We start from the raw sequence: 13,366 nt of genomic DNA on the forward strand, positions 1-13,366 counted from the left end.
GGGTTGATGATATTCTGTTATTTGGAGAGAAATGCAAAATGGAAGAGGTTGCTCAGAAACTGAAAAAAAGAATTCAACACCAAATATATGGGTACTGTAGTGTACAGCATTTCCTTGTAACTGACATAGAAATATCCACAGATAAGATAGAAATCAACCAAGGTGAACTCATTGATAAGATGTTGGCTAGATTTAATCTTCTAGATTGTAAAGGATGCAACACTCCAATGGAAGATAGGATACATGTAGATGAGTCAGAGCCTATAATAGATGTGCCATACAGTGGCGCAGCGAGGGGGTGGTTTTGGGTGTTAACCCCCCCCCCCCCCTGCCCAGAGCCAAAGTAATAATGGTAAAACTATTAATGCCGAGGAATCAGTACGTCTACAGTGCTAACAGACTACATTATTTACAGTAATAAAATAAAAATCCAAGATGGCGGACATTCATCCAGCTTAACAGGGTAGAGTTGCCTGGTCTTTGTGTAGCAAGTGTTTGCTAGTCGTAGTTCAATATATTGCCAATAGATGGTGAGCGAATGCACTTGGTGTCGCTAGGACAGCCACGGATATTGTTCATTCTATGAGCATCTTCTAACAAACTGTTATATATCTGCAATCTCATATTACACTGATGGTTTTATCAATTTTATAATTATGGACAAGTTTAATAAAATCAAAAAAAATGCAGAGAAGAAAACATTGATTTAGCCGCAACAGCATCAGAAGCCAACCCTTTAGGATAGCGAGCGTAAGTACCTAGGCTACTGCTACTACAGTTGTTATAAGTTGATGTCAAATTTTGGTTGAAGCTTAAGTTATAATGTTTTTAGATTGTAGCATTTGGTTACCGAAAATTTATTATTATTATTATTTTATTGTATTTTCTCTCATGTGATAGTTTATTGTGTTATTTAAAACGAGACTCTAATTATCTTGTTAAAAATACTTTTCAATGTAAAATTAATTATTAGTTATTGAACACCCAATATATAAGCCAAAGTTTTGTTATTGTAACCAGGGGCGTAGGAACCGGGGGGGACAGGGGGGATGTGTCCCCCTGAACTTTTTGGGTGGAGGGGACTGTCCCCCCCCCCCCCCAACTTTCTAGACCGTGATAATTTGATTTTATAATATTATTCCGCATTACTGTAATGCTATTTGAATAAATCAATAATCTAAGCAATTTTAAGCGAATCGGGTACCATGTATCAAAGGTTCATGTGCAAGAAATATGTCCAGCATCGAAATTATAACATTAAAAAACAAATAGTAAAGTGACTTTACTTTAAACTGTCAAAACGTACCGATGTTATTTGAAATAGAGTATACCTGCTGGACCACGCCCCTTCCATTTGAAGTGGTCGGTGCGCGTCACTTGAACTTCGCGCCGCGCGGCGGGCTTCAGCGCTCCTTCCCTTCCTACTTCCCCCCCCCCCCCTCTCTGCGTCCAGTGCTGTGTCTGACTTCCCCTCGTGAGGTGTCCGCGCATGCGCGTGGCGCCCTCTTGCTTAATTAAAACTAGGTGTAATGCCTTGAAGGCTCTTCTTGTTCGTTAGCACACAGTCGGTGCTGGTCGTGATTTAAGCATGTAGTCAGATACTTGCTTTAGAGAGAGAGTGTGACAGCGGGGAGAATGCACGTAAGTGTTGTAAGGTGGTGACCCTTACAGTAATGTAATCGGTACTTGGTAATAGCTGCACTATAAATTCTTATTTCGGCCGTCACCGTCTAAATTCTATTTGGCATTTATTGTTTTCCTTGATCGTTTTTGTATTAATACCATGCATAGTTTGTTTGACGTTTCTCCCCGTCTGGTCTACAGTCTTTGTTAGGACTTGTTTTTACGTAATGTATTTAATGTATTAATTTGTGAGTTTTCTTTTTATATCATGCTTTATCATGCTTTACAGTAAGCTTATACCGCCTAGTGTAGGTCAGGCCGCGGTCGCCTGCATGTTCATTTGACGTTTTTTGTATTCTCTAATGAGGCATGTCTGTGTTCACGACATTCATTATCCCAGTGTGTAAGCGTTAATACTTAATTGTAACATTTCTATCCATCAAGTATCTATCAAGTTTATATTATGTATTAAGTATTTAATCCTAAAGAAAACATGGATATGTGTTCACGTATTTTGCCGTGGCATTTGTACCGCTAATTTTTCTTGCTATCAGTATTAATAAATACTCAGTATTACTTTTGTATGTGAAAGAATGATAAATTTGTATAAGGTTAACGTGAGGCTTTTGCCCAGGATTAAACGATATGTATGTAAATTCATTCTTGCTAATTTAACCTTTGCATCCATCCTTGGCTATAATTGTTAAATTACCCCTTTTTGAACACTATTCACTCAGCATAATTTATTCAGTATTTTTAAGGATAGTGTTACACGCAGTTGAAGGTTCACGTGAATGTACTTCACCTGTTTACACTTTCCCATGAAGCTCATGGAAGCCTTCAACTGCGCAACTCTGCTGTGTTATGCTGACTATTAAAGTGTTTGTTTTTCTCTTTTGTCTTGCATGCACCATGGGGTCACCGGTCGCGGGATGGGTGTATCGTCTGCGCCGTGACGAGCTGGTTCAAATCCTCTCCGAGGAGGGCGTTTCCTTCGAGGAGGGCGCTACTGTTGCTGTTTTGAGGAGCCTACTCGTCCAGCATGTTTGTAACTCCTGGGAATCGGCTGATGAGGTACCGTCTCGGCAGTTCCCACCCCCTTCTGGCCCCGCCTTGAACTCAAAATTTAATACAAAAATATTTTTTTCTAACCTTAAGCTTCTTCCTCGGCTTGATAGCTGCGAGCCACGAGCTGTTTTGGATTTTTTAAGTGCGGCATCACGTCTTGAAGGGCTGAAATTAGTTAGTGAGGCAGAATTGTTAAAGGCCCTGCTGAGTCTCTGTGGAGCCGCATTTTTGCAATTACTTACTGACGCAATTACTCAGAATCTTTCTTTTGCTCAGTTCAAAAGCTCAGTTTTGCAATTTGCCTATCCTCCACGTGTGCTTGAGAGCTGTAAACGAGACTTAGTATTTAGGTTTCAATTGCCTAACGAGCCCACTCTTCAGTTCATTAATTCCGTGGCCAATCATGCGGCCGTTCTTAATTTAAACCTCACAGAAACGGAGTTAGTACAAACTATATTAGGGAATGTCTCTCCGCTTGTGCTTCAACATAGCGCCATGCTTAGTCCTCCCACAACTTTGAATGCTTTACGCAAGTGGAGCTCTGAAGTGGAGAATCGCTTGCTCGCTGTTAGAAAATATAAGGAGGAATTCCCCATTTCATCTACATCGCGGTTTTATAAGCCTAAAAACTTAGAATTTCAGCCTGCTGTGAATGTTTATTCTCAGTCTGCTCGTGCTACGCGCGCGCCGCAGCTCGTTGATTGTGCGGTTGGTGTAACCGAGCCCCTTGTCGGCTCCGGTCGCGCTACCGACAGGCGCCCCCCTCCCACTAATGCGCCCGGCCTTAAGGCCAGCCGGTCTAGGTGTGCCAACTGCGGAAAGTTCGGTCACGCGGTGTCTGAGTGCACGCAGCCCGCTGTGAACCGCGACTTACGCAAATGCTTTAGGTGCAATCGCGCAGGGCACTATAGGGATCAGTGTCCGGGAAACGGGCCCCGATCAGGGCGTATGAGCGGTCGCCGCGATCGTCGTCAGAGAAAAGCCGCCTTTCATAAATTTCACAATTTTGTTCATGTTAATTTGTTTAGTGATATTGTCCCGGCTTTAGTGGATTCCGGAGCCACTCGTTCTTTGTTGAGTGCTGATTTTTTTGATTCCTTATGTAATAAATTTCCTGCATTGCAGAGCCGTGTGACTACGTGCCCTGACGTCATTATTTGTGTAGCTAACGGAGAAGTAGTACGCGCTAACATGACAGTTGAGCTTCACATTAAAATTGCCGGGTTTTCCTGGAACTGGCATTTTTACGTTATTTCTGGTTTGTGTCATTCACTTATCCTTGGTCTGGATTTTCTGGGGAAAACTCGTTGTTTGATTGACGTGGCTAATCAGCATCTTGTTTTTGGCTTTCACCCTTCATTAAAAATTAAATTAATTCCGCAGAATGCCGCCCCTGAAGTCATGTCTTGTCCTGACATGAGTGACGTGACCTTCAGAGACTCTCTGATTTCGGACGTTTTCAGTCGTTATCCTGACGTAATAAATAGTCGTATAGGTAGGTGTGATGTATTGCCCTATAAGTTTTATTTAAAGGATCGCACGCCAGTTAAGGCCAAAGGCCACAGAGTATCACCCCCTAAACTACAAAAAATGAAGATTATTGTTGATCGCCTCATGGAAGCTGGGGTCATTGCCCCATCTATTTCTGATTTTAGCTCGCCTACTTTTCTAGTTCCTAAAAAGGAGGCTGGAGAATTTCGCTTGGTTCACAACTTCAAATCTTTAAATGATAAGGTCATTCAGGATTCTTACGAATTACCGACGGTAGAGAGCGCTCTACAACACCTAGGAGAGGCAGCCATTTTTTCCGTCATCGATTTGAACGCCAGTTTCCATCAAATCCTCTTGCATCCTGATTGCCGTAAATACACCGCATTTTCTACCCCTTGGGGACAATTTCAGTTCAATAGGGTGCCTATGGGAGTTTCATTTGGTAGTCAGGCCATGAGCCGCGTGCTGGACCATATTCTTTCTGATTTGAAGTATAAATTTGTCTTTAACTATATTGATGATATTATTGTTTATAGCGCTATCTTAGAAGAGCACAAACAACATCTAACTCAGGTGTTTGACCGTCTTCGAGCGGCTGGGTTAACTGTTAATCCTGACAAACTTCGTTTGGCCCAGGACCATGTTAAGTTCCTTGGTTACATTATTTCTAAGGGAAAGCTCATTATGGACCCTGACAAGGTTTTACCCATAGTTAATTTTCCGCCCCCTAAAAACGTCAAGGGAATTCAGAGATTCCTAGGCATGACAGGTTACTATGCACGCTTTATACTGGACTATGCTGCGGTCTGTGGTCCGTTGAATAAGCTGCGCAAGAAAAACACAGCCTTTGAATGGGGTGACGCGCAACAGAAAGCCTTTGATAATCTTAAGGCCCTTGTCTCTTCTCCTCCCGTTTTGATCCTTCCGGATTTTCAGCGTAGGTTCGCACTTCAGGTCGATGCGTCTAGTATTGCTCTAGGAGCCGTCTTAGGTCACCTCGAAAATGATAGATTACGCCCCATAGCTTATGCTAGCCGATCGTTGACAGACGGAGAAAGGCGTCTCGGCGTGTATGAGAAGGAGGCGCTTGCATGCTTGTTCGGCGTTGAGAAGTTCGCCTCGTACCTGGACTGTCAGGAATTTGACCTGTACACTGACAATCAGGCGCTTAGCTGGTTATTTAACCACCCTAACCAGCTAGGAAAATTAGGGCGCTGGGTGTTACGGCTGTCCCGCTTTAACTTTAAGCTACACCATCTTAAGGGTAGTGACAATGTGGTCGCTGACACGTTGTCACGGATGTTTACCCCTGAGGAGTTTGACACCAGTGCCTTGCCAGTATCTTGTTCTGAGCCGATTAGTGCCGCGGTGTGCAAGGTCTTCCCAGAGTCTTTTCTTAGTATCCGTGATTGTCAGAAGGATGACCCGCTGTGCGTTCACATACGCAGGGATTTGCATCATGGCACTGTTACGCCCTACGTAGAGGAACAAGGTGTAATTTATTACACAGGGAAGTCTGGCAAGCAGAGGAAGGCAGTGGTTCCTGCCTCCCTTCGTCCGATGGTTCTTAAGTACTTTCATGACTCATTGTTGGGTGCTCACTTGGGTATCGAAAAAACGTTCCGCCGCATCAGCGAGCATCTGGCATGGCCCGAACTACGTGCAGACGTGCGTCACCACGTGAGGTCCTGTGTTGACTGCCAGGTTTCTAAACCCCCGCAATGTGCCAAGGTTGGCCTGTATTGTGCGGATCCCCCGGTTGCTCCATGGCACGTCTGCATATGGATATTTTTGGCCCCCTTACACGCTCCAAAAAGGGAAATATTTGCATTCTAGTGGTTCTGGACATCTTTTCCAAATTTGTGTTACTACTCCCCTTAAAAAATATGAAGGCGACTAGTATTGTTAAAGCCTTAAGAGAGCAAGTGTGGAAATTTTTTGGTGCTCCTGCTATGATAACCTGTGATAATGCCCGTTACTTCCGATCTGTATTATTTAAGGATATGTGTTTTGAATGGGCTATTAAACCCATTTACAGTAGTCCCTATTGCCCCCAGGGTAATCAGTCTGAACGTGTAAACAAGGTGCTTAAAGCCACTCTTACTGATTATTAAAGGGATGATCAGTCGTTGTGGGACAGTGACCTTGAATTCATCAACGTGGCGTTTAATTCTGCTGTCCATATGGCGACAGGGTTTCCCCCTTCCATCCCCTTCATGGGCCGTGAGTTGACCCATCCTTTGCTTAACTCCTGGGGACTGCCGCCTCTGGAACTCGCCTCTGACAGTGATTCCCTGGAGGTCATGCTTGACGATGTGAGTTGTAATCTTAAGAAGGCCCGCGAGGCTGTAGCCGCCTCTTATAATGCTACGCGGAGACCACATGGTTTTGCTGTTAATGACTTGGTTCTCTTAAAGAATTTTAAATTGCCAAAACTGGCTGATAATGTTAATTCAAAATTGATTTCTGCTTTTGTTGGGCCATTCGTGATTGATAGACTGTTGGGAGACAACACGGTCCTATTGCGTAACCCTTCTGGTTCTAGAAAATATAAAAAGGCCCATGTGGGTCAATTAAAGAAATTTCATCAATAACCTTTTTTTTTTCTTTTATTTGGACTTAGTTTTTTTTTGTTGTTGTTTGGGTGTTCGTGTTTCCTTCTCTTTCTTTTTTTTTCTTTCCTCCCACCGATGCTCCCGCCACGCCCAGAAGAGGACTTCGCGCCGCAGCGCACCCGACGCTCCTCGCCCTGCCCGAGATAGCGTGACCGCAGCCGCCCGCCGGGTTCGTCGTGTCTGCAAGGTCACTTGCTTGCTGGGACGTTGGTCGCCGTCACGTCACCGATGAGGAGCGGTGGCATGGAGTCGCCGCCGTCTCCTGCCCGTGAGGGGCCGTGACGCGAGCGGAGACTGACTTTCCTGCAGCGGCCGCTTCGGATGGCCCTGCCTGCCAGGCGCCGAGCGTGGGCAGGCGGTGGGGACGCCCGCCGTTCTTGCCCTGGGTTCGCGCTGGGGGAAGGCATGCTGTTCCTGCTACTCTGGGATGAAGAAGATGCTGTCCGAATTTGAAATTATTAGGGACGTCCCGTACTCTAAACTTTCTCTTCAGCGCTGAAGACTCTTTATTTCTGTGGATACACTGAGAATCCTTACTAGGTGTCCTACACGAAAAATTATGCCAGTCTTGAACTCACTTCAAGAAATTATCTAGAAACATTGGTTGTATTTGTAAACACATAGACATGTGTTGAACTCACTTCAAGAAATTGTTATTTAGAAACATTGGTTGTATTTGTATACACATAGACATGTGTTGAACTCACTTCAAGAAATTGTCAGTTAGATATCAAGAAATTGTTATTTAGAAACATTTGTTTGTATTTGTACACACATAGCATTGTGTTGACTTGACATTTGAGTTACTTCAAGAGTTGTGACCGGACTTGCAGTTCCTCGTGTCCTTGTGACTTGGTTGGCGAGGCTCGCGGTTGCGTTCGTCAAGGGTGGGGGAGTTGAAGTGGTCGGTGCGCGTCACTTGAACTTCGCGCCGCGCGGCGGGCTTCAGCGCTCCTTCCCTTCCTACTTTCCCCCCCCTCTCTGCGTCCAGTGCTGTGTCTGACTTCCCCTCGTGAGGTGTCCGCGCATGCGCGTGGCGCCCTCTTGCTTAATTAAAACTAGGTGTAATGCCTTGAAGGCTCTTCTTGTTCGTTAGCACACAGTCGGTGCTGGTCGTGATTTAAGCATGTAGTCAGATACTTGCTTTAGAGAGAGAGTGTGACAGCGGGGAGAATGCACGTAAGTGTTGTAAGGTGGTGACCCTTACAGTAATGTAATCGGTACTTGGTAATAGCTGCACTATAAATTCTTATTTCGGCCGTCACCGTCTAAATTCTATTTGGCATTTATTGTTTTCCTTGATCGTTTTTGTATTAATACCATGCATAGTTTGTTTGACGTTTCTCCCCGTCTGGTCTACAGTCTTTGTTAGGACTTGTTTTTACGTAATGTATTTAATGTATTAATTTGTGAGTTTTCTTTTTATATCATGCTTTATCATGCTTTACAGTAAGCTTATACCGCCTAGTGTAGGTCAGGCCGCGGTCGCCTGCATGTTCATTTGACGTTTTTTGTATTCTCTAATGAGGCATGTCTGTGTTCACGACATTCATTATCCCAGTGTGTAAGCGTTAATACTTAATTGTAACATTTCTATCCATCAAGTATCTATCAAGTTTATATTATGTATTAAGTATTTAATCCTAAAGAAAACATGGATATGTGTTCACGTATTTTGCCGTGGCATTTGTACCGCTAATTTTTCTTGCTATCAGTATTAATAAATACTCAGTATTACTTTTGTATGTGAAAGAATGATAAATTTGTATAAGGTTAACGTGAGGCTTTTGCCCAGGATTAAACGATATGTATGTAAATTCATTCTTGCTAATTTAACCTTTGCATCCATCCTTGGCTATAATTGTTAAATTACCCCTTTTTGAACACTATTCACTCAGCATAATTTATTCAGTATTTTTAAGGATAGTGTTACACGCAGTTGAAGGTTCACGTGAATGTACTTCACCTGTTTACACTTTCCCATGAAGCTCATGGAAGCCTTCACATTTTGCAACCAGACCTAATGTCTGCTGTCATTAGGCAGCTTAGCTCCCTCCCTCCTCGTGTATCATACACCTATACATATCGTCTGTGAGTGTACTTGCACATTCCTTGAATAACCTTAATTATTTCGCAATTTTGTTGTGTTGGGTGTAAGGAGTAGTAGTGTAGAAACATGTGTTGAGCAGTAGACCAGAGAGTTGTAGATATAGAGTCAAACTACTTGCGTGTGCATTAGCATTTCATTTTATCGACAATGAAAAGACAAAAAAACTGTTTTAGCATATTAGTTAGTGGAATGATGGAAACAGTTACTCTGATAGAAGACTCAATCAGCAAAATGAGATCTGAAGTTAAATTTCAAAATATACATACTGAGGTAAACAGTTTTACTACAGAGCACAACTTGAAAGAGTTGCAGTTACCAAGACAAAGGAAACTACCGAAATGTTTCACTGGGCCAGCAGATGTTTTTGAAGCAACAACCGTTGATCAATATTTCCGCAGAGAGTTCTTCATGATGCTCGATTCTGCTGTTAGTGGGCTGCATTGCAGATTCAACCAAGAAGGCATAAAGAAAATGCAGAAGCTGGAAGACTGTTTGCTCAAGGGAGAAATTTGTGACGAGCTAGCAAGTTATCCAGAAGTGAATTCTCAGTTACTGAAGACTGAAGTTGAACTATTTTTGAAGAAGCATAAGCCAAAATCTGTTAAGGATGTCTCAAAAATACTATTGAACTCAATGCTAGATGTAGGCAGCTGTTTTCAAAATTAGAAGTGGTTTTGAGATTGCTGCTTGTTGTACCCAGCTCTTCTTGTTCAGCTGAAAGAAGTTTCAGCTCTCTACGAAGGCTTAAAACTTATTTCAGGTAAGTATGTTTGATTTTTAGTGAAACCTCAAAAAAATTATTTGGCTTTAATAAATATTGTTTTTGTACTTTCATGTGTCGGAAAGTAATTACCATTAAATTTAATTTTTCAGATTTAGGGCCGGTCTTACCATCCCTTGGCAAGGTCCGGGTAAAATTTATCTCCTTGGCAAATGACAAAATGTGTCTTACCACCTATGAGTAGGCGTACCCGGAAGATAAATAATTGTCGATTTTACCGGGAGGTTGAAGCTCTGGGTAAATCGCTACCCGGCAGATAACTATATAATCTGTGCGCCACATCGTGGCACTTTTATTGCAATGTGTTGAATTGTGTTCATTTGCCAAAACATGGTGCATGGACTGTAATTTTCTTCCCTCGTTTATCTGATTGGCCGAAGCAGGGTTCGTCGATGTCGTCAATAATGTTGGTGAGATTTTTGGAGACGATGACGACGATGAAGAGATCATTGAAGTAATCAATGCTTTAGCAAGAGGTCCACGTATTTTTAGAGAAAGACCAGACCATTTGAACCAATGGAACGATAAAGAGTTTTCAGCGAGATTCAGGCTAAATAAAAATACAGTTCTGCACTTGGAAGAGCTTGAACCACTGATTAGATCGCGAACAGACAGGCGATTGCTTTTACCAAAAAAATGCATTTGTTTTTACATTACAAATGTATTGACGACAGTCGTCGTACCCTCCCAGATACAGAGGCCGTACCTGGCCACCGACGCGGGCCTGAGGGGGCCTATTTTCCCCCCCAGTGAACCCCAGTGTGTGCGACGGCCAGGGACGCACCCGCGTGCGCCCTAGCATGCCAACGAGTGTTTTTTCTATGTGACTTTATCTTTTATTTCAGTGTGTATATATTTGTAAACGATTAAGGGATTTGAATGTGTGTAATTAACTTATTTTATTTATTATTCATTGTGCAAGTTCGCTGTGTAATTAATGTCTCGTGTATGTCTTTGTAAATAATTCAATAACTTTTTCTGAAGTGTTTCGCCGTAGTATGTAATTGCAGCCTGGCGCGCCGCGGGACGGAGCTCTCTCCCACGCCGGCCGATTTTCCCCTCCCTCCCCGCCACCCGCGGGCGCCGGCCCGCGGGCGAGCGGGGAGAGGCAGGCGCGTCCTGGTCTCGAGCGGAGACAGACGTGTTCGTTGCTCCGCGAGCCGCGCACGTTGCGCTCGGGATTGAACGTTCGCTCAGTCCGCAGTCGGTCACGGCAGCTGAGCTGCCACCGCGGATCAGCTTAGCATTGTTAACTTACGAGTCATCGGGAGACGTGTCTAGCGGGCAGTTTCTACAACGCGAACGTGGTGCTACGAGTCTCTGAACTTTTCGCCGTCCACGGAACATTACGTAACGGGCCGCGTATGTACAGCGTTCCGTCTTCGGGCCCTTTCTCACTGGGTCAGCCTAGCATTAATAAACTTTACGATTCGCGCCGAAACGTATTTGAGAACCGCCCCGTCATCAGGGAGTCCGTGTCGCCGTGGTAGGGCACTTGTTCCGCGACGGTTCCGCCAGGCTGCGGCAGGACTTTATAAGCGTTAATAAAAGACGGCTCGTGAAATTCGTTAATGCCGTGTTCTGCTTGCGACAACCTACCAACATTCCTCGCAATCACTTCACTCTCCCTCCAGGTCCCGCCTTTCCCGGTCCCGGCCACGTTGGCCTGGACCCACACCTCTCCGACGAGGGCAGTACGGGCATAACAGGACATTTATTTCAACGGGAAAACGGGGACCTGAAGCCGAGGGACGTCATTTGGCGCCCAACTAGTGTGGCCGTAAGCATACGCAAGCGCACGCAAGCGCACGCAAGCGCACGCAAGCGCGCAGGTGCAGGACAGAACGGAAGCAGGTGCGGCTGCGCGGCGTGGGAGCGGCTCGAATTCGAGACGTCGCGCCGGCGCGCCGGCGGGAGATAACGCAGCGCGGGAACGGCGCGAACACGAGACGTTTCGGCGAGAGATAGCGCGTCGTGGGGGACAGAAATACAAGACGGCGGTGCAGCGGTATCCCGGACTGAAGATAACGCGCTGGGGAGGATCGTATTGTATTACTGGGGGAGATTGTGTTCACGATCCGCGGATCAGTAGCACAGGAGGACAGGATGGCGTGGAAACAGGCGGGACAAGAAAGATACGATCTAATCAGTTTCGAAACGGACTTGTGTGAGGAGGGAGACTCCGCGAAAATGGACGTAAAAAACGAGGTTTGCGGGTCCGGCGGCGCGGCCGAGGGCGCAAACAGCACGGACAGCACAGTTGAGGACAGTAAACGGGAACAGGGGGACAGGCACGCGGACGCAGATGGGCCGGTAGTGCGGTACGTGAGCACGCAGTTTGAGTTGCCAGAGTTTGCGGGGAGAGACAACGAGGACCCGCGGGAGTTTTTGCGGGAGTGTGAACACCTCCTAAAACTGTACGAAGTGCGACGGGCGGAGTGGACGCCGCGAGTGGCGGGACAGCTCCGCGGCGAGGCAAGGAACTGGTGGTCAATGGCCGGGAGTTTTGATACCGAGTGGGGACATTTTGTGCGCCAAGTCAAAACTAGGTTTGATAACGATCAGGCGCGGGCAATGTGTTTGCGGACATTTTATTGCCGAAACCAGGAGGAGGACGAGAGTGCAGAGCAGTTCATTTACGAGAAGTTACGCATGTTCCGCCGATTGGGGACAAGTGGGGACGTGAGTGCGGCGTTGCCAACCATTGTCGAACAATTGCTGCCAGAGTTTCGCCCCTTCATGAGGACGGCTGCTGGTCGTGACACGGAGGAGTTCGTGGCCCTCGCCCGCGTGATCGAACGTGACATGTCGCAGTGGAGGACGGCACTCAGGGGCGCGAGAGCTCCCCGTGCTCGCTCGGGGCCGCGAGGGGTCACCGTCACAGAGGTCACGGACAGTGACTTGACCGTGGTGAGCTACGCCGGCGGCGCGGGACCGCGCAGGACAACAGACCGCGGTGGCACCAGGGAACGCCCGGAACCAGCTGCGACAGGAGGAGGACGTCACGAGCGGACAGATACGAGAGAGAGGGACGAACGTCCGCCGCGATGCCGTTTTTGCCCGGACGCGTACCATTGGCATCGCCTCTGCCCCACCAGAGCCGCGTGGGAGGAGGCGCGCGAAGGCAACACGTCGCAGGCGGGAAACGCAGGACCGGGGGCGGAGGGACAACTGGGTGCCGCTCCCCGGCCCGCCAGCCACCGGCAGTCCCAGTAACTGACAGAACACGTCGACCACCACCGGCGCCTACCGCACTAACGTCCTGTATGCCGCCGGGAAGCAGGGGACAACGGGACTACTCCTCATCAGCTGTCCCCATGCCGAGGCAACTGCGGGGACAGCTGACTGCCGGCGCCACCACCGCGGCCCTGAGGCCGGGTATACCAGGGCCGGACCAGCCGCCTCGTCGACACGCCGTCGACGGGGTGGACAACCAGAGCGTCAGCGCAGGCATCCCGCCGGCCATCTCCGTGCAGGGACAGCTGACTGCCGGCGCCACCACCGCGGCCCTGAGGCCGGTTATACCAGGGCCGGACCAGCCGCCTCGTCGACACGCCGTCGACGGGGTGGACAATCAGAGCATCAGCGCAGGCGTCCCGCCGGCCATCTCCGGGCAGGGACAGCTGACTGCCGGCGCCACCACCGCGGCCCTGAGGCCGGGTATACCAGGGCCGGACC

This window comes from Bacillus rossius, chromosome 2, assembly GCF_032445375.1.
Source record: "Bacillus rossius redtenbacheri isolate Brsri chromosome 2, Brsri_v3, whole genome shotgun sequence".
NCBI lineage: Eukaryota > Metazoa > Arthropoda > Insecta > Phasmatodea > Bacillidae > Bacillus > Bacillus rossius.